At 50.6% G+C, this 17976-nt stretch overlaps 1 protein-coding gene across 1 annotated transcript in view; it reads left to right on the top strand.

Annotated features, from left to right (window-relative positions):
• tsnare1 (T-SNARE Domain Containing 1) overlaps positions 1-4569 on the top strand; it is a 63085-nt gene extending 58516 nt beyond the window's left edge. Inside the window, exon 11 of the mRNA XM_084669198.1 lies at positions 4058-4569. The gene's annotated coding sequence lies outside the window, so the exon portion shown is untranslated. The remainder of the gene's footprint in view (positions 1-4057) is intronic.
• The last annotated feature ends 13407 nt before the right edge of the window (positions 4570-17976 follow it).

Here is a 17976-nt window from a genome sequence, read left to right as displayed (position 1 = left end):
CAGGGAGGGGGTAGATACCCTGGGGGAGGGGACAGGGAGGGGATAGATACCCTGGGGGAGGGAGGGGATAGATACCCTGGGGGAGGGGGATAGGGAGGGGGTAGATACCCTGGGGGAGGGGACAGGGAGGGGATAGATACCCTGGGTCAGGGGGACAGGGAGGGGATAGATACCCTGGGGGAGGGAGGGGATAGATACCCTGGGGGAGGGGGATAGGGAGGGGGTAGATACCCTGGGGGAGGGGACAGGGAGGGGATAGATACCCTGGGGCAGGGGACAGGGAGGGGGTAGATACCCTGGGGCAGGGGGACAGGGAGGGGATAGATACCCTGGGGGAGGGAGGGGATAGATACCCTGGGGCAGGGGGACAGGGAGGGGGTAGATACCCTGGGGCAGGGGACAGGGAGGGGGTAGATACCCTGGGTCAGGGGGACAGGGAGGGGATAGATACCCTGGGGGAGGGGACAGGGAGGGGGTAGATACCCTGGGTCAGGGGGACAGGGAGGGGATAGATACCCTGGGGCAGGGGGACAGGGAGGGGATAGATACCCTGGGGGAGGGGACAGGGAGGGGATAGATACCCTGGGGGAGGGGACAGGGAGGGGATAGATACCCTGGGGGAGGGGACAGGGAGGGGATAGATACCCTGGGGGAGGGGACAGGGAGGGGATAGATACCCTGGGGGAGGGGACAGGGAGGGGATAGATACCCTGGGGGAGGGGACAGGGAGGGGATAGATACCCTGGGGGAGGGAGGGGATAGATACCCTGGGGCAGGGGGACAGGGAGGGGGTAGATACCCTGGGTCAGGGGGACAGGGAGGGGATAGATACCCTGGGGGAGGGGACAGGGAGGGGGTAGATACCCTGGGTCAGGGGGACAGGGAGGGGATAGATACCCTGGGGCAGGGGGACAGGGAGGGGATAGATACCCTGGGGGAGGGGACAGGGAGGGGATAGATACCCTGGGGGAGGGGGGGAGGGAGGGGATAGATACCCTGGGGCAGGGGGAGGGATAGAGATCCGGGGCCCTGCCCCCCCCCCCAGCCAGCCTCCTGTCTCTTACTCGTCGGCGGTAGCGAGGTAGCGCTCATGCAGGCTCCTGCCCAGCGATCGATGGACTGTGTGGGTGAGCCAGTTACGGCTGTGATGGATCCCAGCTATCAGCCTGCAGCATCTGGACTCAAACCCCCCCTACCTGTCAGCATTGATCCATCCCAGATTGAGACTTCTAAATCGACCCCCCCCTCCACATGCCCCTGCCCCCCCCTGACTCTACAGAGCAGTGGTTACTCCCCCCCCCCCACACAATATGCTTTCATGTGTTGTTTGTTTTGCTGTGTTTAGATTTGTGTGTTTTTTTCTCAGTAATCAGTAGCTAGACATTTTCTTTTCATATATTTAGTTTTTTCCCCCGATGCAAGAAATTGATTTACCGGGCCAAATTAACTAATGTGTACGACTCAGTGCCTCCTTTAGAAAGTCAGATTTGTATTCAAGTTAGGAGCTGTCTGTGTTTACTGGCTACTGCCTACCCCCCTCCCCTCCCCCCCCCCCCACCCGCCCACACACACACACACACACTTCAGCAACACACACATCCTCCCCCCTGCCCACACACAACACACTCACTATCACACACCAGCCACTGACCCATCCCTTACACACACACACACACACGCCCTACCCCCCACACACACACACACACCAGCCACCCAACCCTCCCACACACACACACCAGCCTTACCCCACACATACACCATCACACACACCAGCCACCCACCCATCCCTTACACACACACACCAGCCCTACCCCGCACATACACACACACACCAGCCCTACCCCACACATACACCATCACACACACACACATGTGCCTGTAACGTTTGGTGACGAGGTGAAAATAGAGAGTAGGTTAGCTCTCTGGTGCCTCTTCTCCTGACCCAGGGCCCCATGCAGAGATCAATTCCCACTTTCTCCAGCTCTATGTGGGTATGGCAATGTGTGTGGGGGTGCATGTGTGTGTGTGGGTCCCTTACAGTCTCATCCGGAAGGAGAGGGGGTCAGAGGGGGGTCGGAGGGGGGGGGGGTCGGGTAAGGGAGGCAAACCTTTGATCTGGGTATAACTGGTAGAACTCTCTCCCCCCATTCTCTCTCTTGTTGTCTCTCTCTCTGTCTTTCTCTCTGTCTCTCTCTGTCTCTCCCACTTTCTGTTTGCCAGGGAGACAAGGGTAGATTCATGCCCTCTGATCTCTTCAAAGTACCTCTCTCTCTCCCTCCTTCTCCGTCTTTTTTTCTCTCCAGTTTACCTTGTGTCCAGCCCCCTCCTCGCTCTCTCTCTCCCTCCCTCTACCTGTCTCTCCCACTCCCTCCCTCCCTGTCCCCAGTCGTCATGTCTCCAGTACATCAAGTTTAGAACATTGTGCAGATGGGCACAAGTTCACCAGACTGACGGATGCCCACGGTCTTTTCATGGACAAGGGTCCACATTGTAGTCATCTCCGTCCTTGCTGTCACCCGTCATAGTCCTCCCATAACTCTCGTTCCCACCCATCCCTCCTCTACCTCCACCCCTCTCTCCCCCCTTCCCCCTGCCCATCTCTCTCCCCTCAACCGCCTATCTTTCTCCCCCCCCCCCCTCTCTCAGTCTTTTAGGGAGAGAGTTGACTCACCTTTGTGACAGAGTGTTGACAGACATGGTGGCTGCTAAAATGAGAACTCTCTATTGTTCCTAGAAGAATCATGGAGATCCCGTCTAATGAAGGAGAACGCTGTGACATGTGGGGTGTTTTTAATTAAGGTAATGGCCTGTAAAGTTAAAACGGGAGTTTGACAGTGTATGAGCACTGTGATGATTCAAGCAGGACTTTTATTCTGTCCTGCAGCACTCTCTGAAACTCAGCCAGCCCAGTTATACTTCTTCACCACCAGACAAGCCACAGGTCATATGGCCTTATTTCACGGATGGTAGTCTCTCTCTTTTCCTTTCTTTCTCTCCCAATCTCTATGTCTCTCTCCACCCCCACCCGTCTCTCTCTTTCTCTCTGTTTCTATTTCTTTCTCCATCTCCCCATCCCTCTCTCAGTCTCCCTATCCCTCCCCCCACCTCTCCATCTCTCCATCCCTCTCTCTGTCTCTCTCTCTCTCTAAATGGAGAGTTTGTGTGAATGGTCAGGCGTCTCTGGGGCCAATCAGCTCACCCTGAGCAGGTCTTGAGGAGTGCTCGAAAGAGAGATGAGAGATTGCAGCAGAGGATTGAAGTCTGGCGCAGTGATTAGTCACCCCCGACACAAGCCAGGACCCAGCAAATGGACGCGTTTGGGGAGAGGGGCTGGGAGGACTGATTGAGAGACTGGGAAGTGGACAGACTACTAGAGAGAGAGAGAGAGAGAGAGACCTAAAATTTAAGAGGTGATAAGAGTTTATAAAAACAGATTTCAGAACACAGGAGTGAGTCAAAGCCAATTTCTGAAAGCTTTTTTCACTCAAGGATTGACCTCCCTATAACCGTGGAACTTACGACTGAATATCAGGCACCAGCCCATCATCACCAGCTCTGTGTTTATCCAAAGTGCATCTGACGATGTTTTTTCTGCACATGCTCTAATTCACTTACTTCCTGTTTGGCTGGGTCTCCAGTGTAATTCCAGATTAAAGTGATGTTGTTTTGGCCTCTTCCAGGGCCTCCCTGCTCTGCTAGTGATTAATGAACCGTTTCCATCTCTAACTCGGTGAACTCTGCCCTGGACTTAATTAAAACTCTGTCGCTGACCACCAATCATAAATGACTCTCCACCACCACATGACACTAGCTATTAGAAGAAGGGGGGGGGGAACTACAAATTGGTTCCTTAGCAATTAATAATTCAAAAATGAAGGAAAATGCCTGGCCCCAAGGCTGTGGGGGAAAAAAAGCAGTTAGCTCGCTACTTTAGGTTGATGAGTATAAAGCCAGGCCGGGCATGTGATTGGTTGATTGCAGCCTATCACAGAGCAGCAGGAGGTATGCAAGGACTTCATGATTGATGCCTGTTGTCGCCTGTGTTTGTGTTTACCAGGTAATCGCTGTCGTCCGGGGCAACCTCTGTGCCTGGGGCTCACCTGGAGCATCACCTGAGCAGCTGTCTCCCCCGGCAACAACCTGCCCCGCTGTCTCCCCGGCAACAACCTGCCTCACACACCTGCAGCTCCTCTTCATCACCATGCACAACATGTTCATCAGCTGGCCCAGCAAAATGTTCCTATGTCTACGATTGTGAATGTGATTGGCTGAGTTTGGCTGGTGTGTGTTTTTGTGTGGTTTGTGGGCATTGTGTGTGTGTGTGTGTCCAGGGCAGGAAGCAGGATGCCCGTGGTTCAGCCAATCCAGAGTCCAGAACCAGGAGCTTTTCGCTGGGACAGCTTTCCTGTCTCTCCTGTAAGGTTACCTTTCCTGTCTTGGCACCTCTGTATGTTTTTATAAATCAGACTGTCCAGGATCTGCTGTTAGTGTATCTATGATGTGTTACTTTCCCTCAATGTTGATGTACTTTCTGTTCATATATTACTATTAATATTATTATTAACAATATCCCTATATAAAATTAGTAAAAATATCAATATCATGAAACAACTGCTGTGCGTTTTTACTTGCGTCGTCATAATAGGTGACATTTATCGACTCCCACATGCACGAGCGCACACACACACACACACAAACAAACACACAAACACACTAACAAACACACTACAACTCTCCAAACTCAAACTGAAAAGCGAATCTACTGCTATAAACGACGGCTTAGGATATCCACAGGCTGATCAATCTGCTAGTTGACAGACACATATCTCCTCTCCCCCTAAAATGTCTGGCATTTACATTTCCTCGGGTGTAGCCGACAATTATGTTCGGGGAGATTTCTTACGAGGCTGTAACGGCGTCTCATTCTGATAGTTACCGTGTGTAACGGGTATGTAACGGACGTGGTGTTGCAAGCTCCATCAGAGGTATCTGGCCAATGTTCACTCCCACGGGAAGTCGAACCTGCCACCTCTCGACTTCCAAGCGCAACCACTACCAACTACGTCAAAGAAAAGCTAGCTATTCATTGACGCGGGTGGCCCAATACATACCTGAGGAGTGAGTTCTCACCGATTCACACTGGGCCTATGTAAATATGCGTTTCATATGTGTTTATCTAAGGATGGTCTGAATGATGTCCTAAACAGACCCTCATATAAAAGCGCCTGCTGCCAAACGATTGCATTACAAATCGCGTTGCTTTGGAAATGTAGGTCCTGGTTGGACTGCATGAACGGCCAGTGTCTGTGGCTCTCCACTCAGGGGACTGTTGCAGGAGCGTAGGCATGAAGCTGGTTGGAGCAGCCGAACTCAGAGCCCCACTCTCTGTGCAGTGATCGTCAGGTCTGTGCACACACCAAAAGCACCCAGACACAAATGCAAATTCTCAATGCATAGAGCCGGTATCTCTGAGTCAATTCGGAGAGATTTTTTACTTTGTTTTATGTGAAAAGCAGAGTGCAGGGTGAAATGGGGTAAAGAGTGTTTTGTCTTGTTTGGTGGAACATTGGCATCTCTTCAGCTGCTTTGAGGACCATTTAGTAACTGTACTGTGGATAAAAGAACCATGTTGAGTCGATGACTCAGAACGAAACTGTTCTTTTTCCTGGGTTATGAGGAATATAAATGGATGAGAGTAGAAATCATTTAACTACATGAAGTAGCTGACACCCTCGCCTGCTTAGTGGAAAGCAGTGAAGAGGAACAGGAAAATGTTTCGATCTTCCGTAAAAATTGGGATTCGATTTTAATGCAGGGAATAGTAGGCCTACGACTGATCATTTGCTTTCCTTGTTTTAACCTCATGAATCTAAATCAGTAGAAACCTTCACTCAGGGATGATGAGGTTGTCCTGCAGCCAGAGCACAGACAAGCGCACGGCAGCCCTTTAAATAGATTGCATTTATGGAACTTTTTTTATTTGTATTTTTTTTCTGTCTGCTTCCCCGTGAGTTGGTGAGCGTCTGAACGATTAGTTCTGGCTATTTTTAAAGATTCGGTTCTCGTATTTCCTCCGAAGTCGACAGTTTGAGAGGACATTAACCATGATGCACTGTGCCGGAGGATGTTTCCTTATGAATCTAGTTACAGAGTCAATCAAATGCTGTCCGACTTGAATAAAAACAATCATTTTGGTGAGGGTATTTGGGGAATTTATGGAGAAAAAGGATGTATATTCACTTTCCTGTTTGAGATCTTCTTCTGGTCAAGTTCTTCTTCTGTGGTGCAGTTACCCAGTCACAGAGGGAGTGGAGGCCTAATCTCTGTCAGTAAATCACCAGTTACTGCGACTGGAACAATGACCGCAACCCAGATTCATACACTTACAACAAAGATGCTGACTGTTTCTTCACAATCCATCTTTATATCAGCCTTAAAAACACTGGCAGAGTGACAGCAGCTGTGCATCACGCTCTCTCCTCTCCTCTCCGTGGGCTGGCTCCTCAGTCCAGAAGTATAAATCAGGGTTTTATAGCTCATGGGGGGCCCATGGATCAGGCTGCTCTCTCTGTGGTGAGAAATTAAAGGCTTTCTAATAGGCTACGTCGAAGAAATGTATTGCTGTGTGTTTGTGAACAAAATGTCCACCCTCGTCCTCCCGTCTCCGTGAGACGGAGGTTATTCAGGAGACAGCTGTGTTCCTCAGGACCACAGCACAGAACAGGGAACACGGCCCAATTAATAACCACCTTACCTCGCTCGCCGCACTGCTGCCATGATCCGTGAAGAAACGGAAAGCATCCACGGAGGAACTGGATCGCTCTGTTTAGAGACCTTGAGGTTAAGGTTGGGCTTTTAAAATCTTTACGGTTGCGGTTTGGGGAAAGGTGACAGGTGGGGTTTGGGGAATTACCAGGAGAGCACGCACACCAAACTGTGTTTCATATTTGCGAATGAGGAGCTCTGAGCTGTCGTAGCTGTCTCCCTCTACCAGCATCTCCGTCTTGACCCCAGAGAGGAGAAATGCGCAACTCCTCAACAAAGAAATTAACGTCCTCTGAAACATCAAAGACTGGCGTTCCAGTTTCTCTTAAATGGAAAAAGGTTCCCTTGAAGGCAAATCAGCTGCAGGTATATTGCCAGTTGGCTGATTTTCTGATGTTCAGGTCTTTTCATTGTATCTTTCTTTCATCTTCAGGTCTTTTCATCTTCCTTGCGGCAGCCCGGTCTCGCCCGCGTCTGAGTGCTTGCATTCTCCACTGCTTACTCTGGTACTCACTGTGCTTTTAAAGCTTTGCTCTTTTCACCTCACTTTCATGAATGATGTCAGCCTGGATGGATTCTCAAGCCACGACTGTGCACTATTAGATATTGTGCGTTTGTCGGTGTGAGTATGTCTGTGCGTGTATGTGTCTGTGTGTGTGTGCGAATGTGTTTCTCTTAATGTTTTGATTCCATTTTTGTGTATATTCATACAAAATATTATTTTCCAATTAGAGACTAACATTGTAGCCAACAATTGGTAAACTTTCTCCTCAGTATCGGTACTGTCCACCAGGAGAGCAGCCAGACATTGGAAACACTAGGGGCTCAGCCCAAACCTAGGTCTTAGTGTCGGTTTGACGTGAGTGTGGTGGATAAGTACAGGTAAAGCCAAATGAATACGCATTAATTTGAGCAGAAAATAGTTTTTTATGATTTATGTTATACAAACATTACCTTGGACTCATATTGTTGAAAATGACAACCCAAATTTTGACCTATAAGATTCGGGAAAACATTCGGGGCTCAAGCCTCAGATGCCACCCCCCAAAGCTAGCTTTTCGGTGGCATAGCTGGTCAGCATTTCGAGTCATTTCCTGTCAGCCTCCACTTCCTGTCCCTCTAGGGACCTGGCGGGAATCCACCAGCTCCACCAATCAGACGCGCTGGAGAGAGGAGAGGAGGGGGCCAGGTGATGGATGGTTTACCAAACGTTCAGGGCTGCCATTGATCGCCCTCTTGAGCTGTCCACAGGCCACAGCGGGGTGTGTGTGGTGTGTGTGTGTGTGTGTGTGATGTGTATGTGCCAGGCGGGGTGTGTGGTGTGTGTGTGTGGTGTGTGTGGGGGGGTGGTGGATGACTCCTCTTATTGCTGATTTATGGATGAGTGACTCCCTGATCATCTGTACTCCTTGATGTTTCCTGTCCCCTTGCCCCATCCCCTGTCCCCCCCCCCCCCAGCCTCTGAAAGAGCATCCAAATGTCACATCTACCCTTCCTTCAACAGTGATGCATGGGCCCATGTATAACAACACTGGAGGGGTGGATGGGGGGGGGTGGGGGGCATAGATGGGAGCGAGGGGAGGTTTCAGGGGGGAATGAACTGGGGGGGATATGTGGAACTGTATACAACATTAAATATCTGGAAATGTGAGAGTTCATTTGATGTATGATGGATTGTCATGGTATGTGTATAAATGTGTGAACGTGTGTAAATCTGTGTGTGTGTGTGTCCCTCCTCCACTCTTTACTCTCTGAATCACCTGGGTTCTCCTCACACATCTCCTCCCTGCTCCTCACGCCTCAACATCTCCAGCCCTCCTCACCCCTCCTCACCCCTCCTCACCCAGCGACGTGCATCGCTCAAAATAGCCCATCATCTCACACCGTTTAGGAGCCAGACACCGTGTCACGTTGTCGCTATGGTCGCCGAGGCGAGCTGCCGTTCGCTCCCTGCGGCGTGGACGAGCGAGGGAAGGCAACCTCAACAAGCAGGGGGTGATCAGCTGACCAAGGTTCAGGAGACCGCCTGGAGATGCCCTCCGTTTGCCCGTTCATCCCTCCATCCTTCCACTCTTTTTTTTTCATCCCTCCATCCTTCCCTCCTCAACTGTGTTGGTGTGTCCCTCCATTTCTCCCTCCATCTCTCTCTCTCCTTTCCTCTGTCCCTCCATCTCTCCCTCCATCTCTCTCTCTCCTTCCCTCTGTCCCTCCATTTCTCCCTCCATCTCTCCATCTCTCCCTCCATCTCTCTCTCCATCTCTCCCTCCATCTCTCCCTCCATCTCTTCATCTCTCCATCTCTCCCTCTCTCCTTCCCTCTGTCCCTCTGTCCCTCCATGTCTCCGTCTCTCCCTCTCTCCCTCCATCTCTCCCTCCATCTCTCCCTCCATGTCTCCGTCTCTCCCTCTCTCCTTCCCTCTGTCCCTCTGTCCCTCCATTTCTCCCTCCATCTCTCCCTCCATCTCTCCCTCCATCTCTCCCTCCATGTCTCCGTCTCTCCCTCTCTCCCTCCCTCTGTCCCTCCATTTCTCCCTCCATCTCTCCATCTCTCCCTCCCTCTCTCCCTCCCTCTGTCCCTCCATTTCTCCCTCCATCTCTCCATCTCTCCCTCCATCTCTCCCTCCATCTCTCCCTCCATGTCTCCGTCTCTCCCTCTCTCCCTCCCTCTGTCCCTCCATTTCTCCCTCCATCTCTCCATCTCTCCCTCCATCTCTCCCTCCATGTCTCCGTCTCTCCCTCTCTCCCTCCCTCTGTCCCTCCATTTCTCCCTCCATCTCTCCATCTCTCCCTCCATCTCTCCCTCCATGTCTCCGTCTCTCCGTCTCTCCCTCTCTCCCTCCCTCTGTCCCTCCATGTCTTGTGTGTGTGTTCTGCGGTAGAGCAGCAGTGTAACGTGGCGTGGAGATCTCCTCGTCCAGGCTCCCGGAACACGGCTCGCTCGTGCATAATGCATCAGGCCCCTCGCCTATACAGGAGGGGGAGCTGTCGTCCCCGGTTACCCCCCGCCGCCCCACCGGCGCCCCTCTTTGCCGCACGCGCCGCACATTAACACGTCTGTTCTCATCAGCGGACCCTGGCCTGCACAGGAGCCGGGCTGGGGGGGGCTTCATACGTGAGAGAAGGCAGGAGAAACGGGAGGTGACATGCAGAGACCAGCCCAGGCTCGCTGATGGGGGAGGAGCCAGTGGAGGGGGGAAGGGGGGAGTGAGGGGGTGGAAGGAGAAGAAGCTTCCTTCTTGACTAGTCCTGTGCTGCCTCTTGCTCTGCCTGAACGCAGTATACAGGTAGAGGTGCCTGGGAGGGGAGTCAACAAAGGGGTTTTTTCACTTCATGTTGGCACGGTTGACGTACCGTTCTGTAGACGCATGCTGCAATCACACACCAAACACCTTCTCCCTCTGTCTGAACTGTGTCACCCCCGGTGACACACACCAGTGGCACACACACACTAATGACACACTCTGGAGACACACACAAACACTAAGAACACACTCCGGAGACGCAATCCTTGCCCTCACTCTGTCTCCCGGCAACCACTGCTTGTGGCGTGACTCCTGACGACTGTCAGAAGTTCACCACAATCCTCCAGCATTTACATTTTGTTTTTGAAAATCCGTCGGGGAGGCACAGATTTCGTTTGTTGCACATAAGCCCCTTCCTGCTGGTCGCTGGGTTTAGGAAGAGGGAGCAGAGGGGGGAGGAGGGGGGAGGAAGAGGGGGGAGGAGAGGGGGGAGGAGGGGGGAGGAGGAGGGGGGGTGACATCCTGTCGTTGGCGGCCCCGGAGGAAAGAGAATGCCAATGGAGACAGGATGAGGACTAGGCTGTCACTGTAGGCAGTCAAGCGCTTACTCGCGAAATGGAATTACTCTCTGACAATGACTGCGCTCTCTGGCAAAGCCGGCTGTCTGTTCTCACCAGTAAATCCTCTGGCCACCTCTCTCTCTCCCCCCCCCTGTCCTCCCCTCCTCCACCTCTCTCTCTCCCCCCCCCCCCTGTCCTCCCCTCCTCCACCTCTCTCCACTAACTAGCGGACTCCGATTGCCAGTACTCCGCCTCCTGTACCTGACAATAGCACAAAAGCACAGCTGCTGTACACGACTTGACAGCGGCTCGGGTAGAGTATCATTTGGAAAAGGCTTGAATGATGAGGCGATGGTAATGATTCAAAGCCAGGTTGGAGATGGTGTGGTGAATGAATGCGTCCCTGAGGCAGTTAAGTGGACGTGTCTGCTCACTGGTCCAGCTCCTGAGCTGTGTTCTTCAGGAGGGTGGAGCCAAGGTTGTTTCAATGACACGGGAACTGACTTGTTACATGATTATTGGGTTGATGGTGCCTTTTTCAGTGGAATAGACAATCACATTAAATACTACATGAACAACTTTCTATTAAAAAAAAAGATCATAAACAGCATTCATCCATCTGTTATCCTTAACAGAAATGTATAGAAACTTTTTTGTTGTTTTTTGTTGTGGTACTTATATGTTGTGAGACAGGGACGATTCTAGGATCAGACCTTTAGGGGGGGTCAGCCCCCAATGAGAATGTGACATGGATACAGTGCCTTGCAAATGTGTTAAACCCCTTGCTAATAAATCCCAGATTTCACTGGATAAAAATTAATACATTTATTTATAGTATGTAAAATATATTAATAATTAATATTATAGTATGTAACATATTAATGAAGAAAACAAGAAAATCTTCGTGAACTACCAGCATCAAATTAAACGATAATGATGTGTCAACAATAAATAAACATTGTTTTAACACGTAAGAGCACTAAAACTTATTCAAGATCATAATAATTCATAATAATTCAATTTATTATTATTATTGATTTTACAGATGCTGAGATTAAATGTAGGAGTGCTTGAGCACCCCTAAAACGAGTCTAAAATCACGACGGTTGTGAGACGCATTCTCACAGCAGTTAAATATAGAACACGCTTTGGCGTTTATCAACTCTTGCTCTGTCTCTTGTTCTCTCATCTTCAAGAAGTTTGCTTCCAGTGAAACTGTGTGAACCGTTTGTGAATGCAGATAATCGTTTTTTCACAACATGCTGTTATAATAGAACAGTTGAATGCCACGCTGTTCTCTGCACAGTGATTTATTACATCTGATTTGAAATATTGATTGCCTGAATGTCAGAAACATCACTCAACATAAAGAAAGCTGCTGTTTGTTCCATAATACTGTCCATGCAAGATCATTACTGTTTCATAATTATTGTGAACAACCAGCAGTCGCATGTCCAATCTTCATTCTGACAGGTCGCAAACATCATGTCAGTTACATCATTTTTGCCCAGCTTTGATTTACCCATACTCATTAAAACTGAAGTTGAGACCAGTTACACATTTGAAAAGTTGTATATTTCCTCCACTATAATACAACATTTTAAGGTTAGGGCTAACTCATCCATCCAACCACCCATCCATCCGTCCATCCATCAACCATCCATCCACCCAACCATCTATCCGTCTATCCAAGCATCTATCCAACCATTCATCCATCAACCATCCATCCATCCATCTATCCAACCATTCATCCAATCTATGTGCCATCCATCTTTCCATCCATCTGTCAGCCATCCATCAATCTATCTATCCATCCATCCATCTCTGCCATCTTCTTTTGAACAACCTCTTGTTACTGGGGGTTAAGTGGTGACTTGGGTGCAGTAAGGGCGCTTCTTTTGAAGGTCTGTTCTCTGCCGCTGTTGTTTGTGGGGGCAGACAGAGCCTTGGCCCTGTGAATGAGCGTGTCTCATCCTAACCACTTCTCTTTCAGCGAGTCCTACAGGCAGAGCAAAAAGGTTTGCCTCCTTTCTCTGCAGCAGCATGCTGCTTTGAAAAATGATCAAAGTGTTCAGCAGGCAGGCGCTGCATGACACAGGGAGAGAACCAAACATCAATTTGTAGGAATCAAACAGCCAATTCTCTTAAGGTTAGCGCCGCGGGTCTCTCTGCGCTTCAGAGGCAGAACTAATGAAGGTGGAAGCCATTGCTCTGCCAGGGAGTATGCCCCATGACATGCCACAGGGTCAATTATCGTGACCCAGGGCCCCCCGGTTAACCAATTAGACGTGAGCTTCAAGCCCCGGCGCCACCGAGGAGAGAAACTCCAGCTCTCCAGATGCCGAGCCTCACAATCCGGAAAGTTCCTTAGCAGGAATCTGTACAACAAGGGGTGAACACAGACCATTCCTTGATCCTGACCACAGAAACACCGTTCAAACTATCTGCACTCCTTGTCCTTGGTCTTGTGCTGTACTCTTCATTAGCACGATTTGTCTGTCGCTTTGGATAAAAGCATCTGTTAAAAGAATGAAAATGTAACGTTGATGTGTGAACTGAACATGCTGTGCCGACCAATCTGTCATCTCCTCATGGTTTGCATCCTAAACTCCCCAGCCATCGAGTTAGACCTGCAGTCAGTGTGTGTATGTTTTAGAATTCACAAGAAGTCTCTCCCTGTCCAACTCATGTGACAGAACGCTGGCATCTACAAACGGATTGTTTGGCCACATTATGGAACGCCCCTCCCCCCCCTCCCAGAGACCTCCTTACTGCAGACATTACACCACCAGCGCCCCCCCCCCCCTCCTAACCGCAGCCGTTACGCAGCCTAATTACCAGACAGCCAGGTATAAGTCAACAGCCGTTGGGAAGGAGCGGTTCATCTTGGGGAGACGGAGGGAGACTCATGCCTCGTGAGCAAACACTGCCACCCGCTCTAATAGAGATTTACGTTCACGGCAAACACAGGGGAGACGAGCGGAGGGGATGATAGAGACAGAGGGAGGAGGAGAGGGAGGGAGACCTACGAGGGGAAGAGAGACGTCGTTTCGTTAAGGTGTTATTCAGCACCTCTGCGTCATTCCGAGTCGTTCCGGCGATGAGGGGAGCTGGGGAGGGAGAAGGGGGGGCTGAGGGGGAGCTGAGGGGGGGCTGAGGGGAGCTGAGGGGGGGCTGAGGGGGGGCTGAGGGGGGGCTGAGGGGAGCTGAGGGGGGGCTGAGGGGAGCTGAGGGAGGGCTGAGGGGGGGCTGAGGGGAGCTGAGGGGAGCTGAGGGGGGCTGAGGGGGGGCTGAGGGGGGGCTGAGGGGGGGCTGAGGGGGGGCTGAGGGGAGCTGAGGGGGGGCTGAGGGGGGGCTGAGGGGAGCTGAGGGGGGCTGAGGGGGGGCTGAGGGGGGGCTGAGGGGAGCTGAGGGGGGCTGAGGGGGGGCTGAGGGGGGGCTGAGGGGAGCTGAGGGGGGGCTGAGGGGGGGCTGAGGGGAGCTGAGGGGGGCTGAGGGGGGGCTGAGGGGGGGTGGATGTGGAGGGCGGGGGGATTGGGGGGAGCAGACAGCCTGCAGCTGAGCCGAGCGCCCAGCACACTGCAGCCACAGTAATGATCTGGATGTCATTTTATAATGAGATTTCCTCCTCCTCTGGCAGGAACACACTGTCATCACCGCCCTGACAGCCAATCAGAGCTCATCTGAGGATCATCACCATCATCACCATCATCACAGTCATCATCCTCAAAACTCAGCTGTCAATCATTTGTGGAGATAATACTGCCCCCCCACACACACACACTCACACACACATTCCACCTACACACACATGCCCCCCCAACACACAAACAAACACCAACACCTACACTATCCCTACACACACATACCCCCCCACACACACACTTAAATACACACACACACACACACACACACAGTACATCACATGTTCTCTGTCTTGTGTTCTTCAACACAGTTGTTTTATAAAACAGCATATCTTCTAACACCACAGTCCCTCAGCAAAAAGAGAAATTATTATTGACTAATTACAAATAAACATTTTAATATACATTTAAGGAGGGTTGAAATAAACACTTTTATATCAATTAAAGGAAGGTTGAACAAACTCTTTTATATCATTTAAAACCGGGTTGAAGGCAGAGTTTGGGGTTTGCAAACAAGGAAAAATGACTGCATGTAGGACAGCTTGCAGAGAGTCTGCGCAGAGGAAATCCCGCGCCGGCAGGATTCTCTGTCTTCATCTGGTCCATCTGCAAGAGAACCAATGTTATTCGACGTAGAACAGTCCAGAACAGTCTGGCTGTGATGCTTGGAGCGACCTGCGCCTCTAATGCCGGGCTGAAGCCAGAACAGACACAGGCAGTATTGTTTTTTATGTGTTCAAGCTGAAATGTTAATAAGTTGTGAGACGTCCTTCTGGCGGGTGGGCAGATGAGCGCTGCGTAGGAGATTTCTCCTGGGCCACCGCCGTCCGTAGTAAGTGCCTCTGAATCAGTGATGACAAAGTGATGCAGGAACACCGGGAGCGAACTGCCACCAACTTAACAAGACTCACAAAGTTGAACTGTTACTTTGCGTCGGACCCTGTCAGTTTGAAGTCCCTGGGTTGGGTTACTGGATTCTTAATGGCTGAGTTCGTTATTTAAAAACATTTCATGCACTTGCAGACGCTTTTATCTAAAGTGAAGTCCAAATACTGCAAATGGAAAGTAGGCCTACAGCAGAAGATGTTGAGCGTAGTTCTAACAGTATTTCAGTGTCCATTTCAGTTTATTTCAGTGGTTCAGGCAGGAGGACTCAGTAATGTTATGTTACTTGATACTTTATTACACACGTTACAATACGTTATTGTAATATTTGATTTGGCGTGTGGTTGTGCTCGCAGTGGCTCCCTGCTCCTACCCAACTGAGACACCGTCTCCTGAGACACCGTCTCGACACCCGGGCAGAGAGCAGCGACGCATTTCCCCTGAGGAAGAAGAAGAAGAAGAACCAGACAAAAGGGGGAGGCCGGGGAGGTGGAGGCCGGGGAGGTGGAGGCCGGGGAGGTGGAGGCCGGGGAGGTGGAGGCCGGGGAGGTGGAGGCCGCAGGAGACCGAGAGTGTCTGTGTCGCACTAGCAATGCAGGAACTGGGATACCTGCTATATAACCCGCCCTGTTAGGAGGTTGTGCCCCGACGCGTGATGACGATTGCTGTGACACGCTAGGTCTCGCGTCCCCCTGTATGAACCTGCTCCGCTTGTTTGTTTGTCTGTGTTTACTAGCCCCATCGCCAAGGAAACACAGCTCAGCTATGACACCAGCAATGTTCAATCACAAAAGCAAGTGCATGAAGGTCAATACAAGCTTTACTCAAACACACCTTTTATCACAGTCATCTTTGATAAACATCCTCAATCCATGTGATCAAGGCAATGTTCTGTATTGTTTGATCGCTCTACTCGTTGCACATCTTTGACAGGAGAAAAAACATGTTCCGCGTTTAGGAGATGTTCCGCAGTTTGAAGCGGCGGTATTGTCACGTGGGACGAGTAAATCACCAAAGTAAATAGCACAGCAGCCTCGGAGTAAACTAAGACAAACAACGTGCAAAACAAAGTGGGCGATTCATTACTTGTTTGTGATTCAATTACAAACAGGGCCAACGTCTGTGCAGTCTCGCTCTAACAGATTACCTCCTGAATTATAATTAATGCCGGGCATAAATCACTTGTCATTTTCCATGATGGTGTGAATCAAAGAAGGATATGCTCTGATTTCCACGCAGAAGGCCTCACTTTGGCCCCCAGTTTGAAGGTGTGTGATGGATCTGGTGTTTCTGTGTTCTTGGCATTAGGCAGGATGAATTGTTTGTTGACGGAACTTCCTTGCTTGGCTCGACTGATGTTGCAGACTTATAAGATCTGATCAGTGTTTACAACAATCTTACAACCTAGACCTATAGAGGCAGAGCCAAATGCTGTTTCACAAGTAGATGATAATATGATCAGATGATAGATAGACATCCATGCACGCATGCATGCACGCATGCATGCACGCGCACGCACACACGCACACACACGCACACACACGCACACACACACACACAGTCAGACACCAACCATTCCCTCAACCACCCATTAGTAATATACCATAGCCTACCTATGGGATACTGTAATTGGGTTGGCAGTCGTTCCCTAACCCTTACTTAAAGAGATCAAAGCCATGGTCAGTTTAGCTCTCATCCACATGGTAAATCTCCACGCAGTCAAAAGGGATAAACTCCTGAGGCGGTGAGGAAAAAGGGCCTTAGCTTCTCGCTTGTTCCCCCCCCCCCCCCGGCTCCGCAGCTTCTAACATCCTCTGGTAACGATCGCACCGTTGGCGTTTAACCGCGGGAGAAAGCAAGCGTTGATAACGGCGGAGATCAAAGGTATCGTTGGTTTAATTAGGATTGGTTTAGGTGAAGATGGACTCAACCGTGACGGGTCGACTGGGACCAATCAGAAGGGCAGCTGTAGCCTACTGTACACACGCGGTGTCAGAGCTTGTCATCACTGGGGCTTGTTTTCGAAACTCTGGCAGTCGTCTCCAAATTACAGTCTTTGGAAACATTCGTTCTTCTCATGTTTTTATGCTCTTAATTAGCCTACGATGTAACATTAGAGTTCCTGCCAAAATGTACCCCGTGTCATTAAAAAAGCAAGAACGTTTTGAGACCGGTCGTAATTACCCCCGCAAATTGGGCTTTTTTTTATTTTGGAGGAAGAATAACAATGCATGTCCTGACCAACCTTTCTGAAACACATTAGCACTAGCTCAACCCTCGCTAGTTTGGAATTTTCCCACCATGATATTTGCATAATGATTACGGAGGAATAAGTGTGGTTACGTAAATGAAGTCAAAAAGAGGCGAGCGGACGTCCGTGAATGCTAGGCGGTACGGGGCCTTCACCAGAATGCTGCGTGCTGTCCAGCACCTCGTTAGCTTGTGTGGCGTAACAAGACTTTGATGCTTCATATTACAGTCTGCATCTCTACAAAGCACGGCCGTCTGTTGACAAACGAAACGCCATCCGCCATAGCAACGCTAGCATCCACGCCCGCTGTTTCACCCCGTCCTGCTTTTATGACCTCATCAATTTCAGAATGGAGATAACCCAGGACTACCAACCTGTCACCGGGTCACTGGTTAATTATTGGATATTGTTTGTTATCTGTTCTTCAGTGGATCATTTGTGGATTGACTTAAGACAGTGCTGTGTGTAATTTGTGTATAGGTGTCAAATACACAGCTACCTGCCTGCCTGCCTGCCTGCCTGCCTGCCTGCCTGCCTGCCTGCCTGCCTGCCCGCCCGCCTGCCCGCCCGCCTGCCCGCCTGCCTGCCCGCCCGCCTGCCTGCCCGCCTGCCTGCCTGTCTGTCTGTCTG

The sequence above is a fragment of the Hypomesus nipponensis genome, chromosome 2 (assembly GCF_054491055.1).
Source record: "Hypomesus nipponensis isolate SF chromosome 2, ASM5449105v1, whole genome shotgun sequence".
Classification (NCBI taxonomy): domain Eukaryota; kingdom Metazoa; phylum Chordata; class Actinopteri; order Osmeriformes; family Osmeridae; genus Hypomesus; species Hypomesus nipponensis.
The sequence above is the reverse complement of the archived record's forward strand: the minus strand, read 5'-3'. Positions and strand labels throughout refer to the sequence as shown.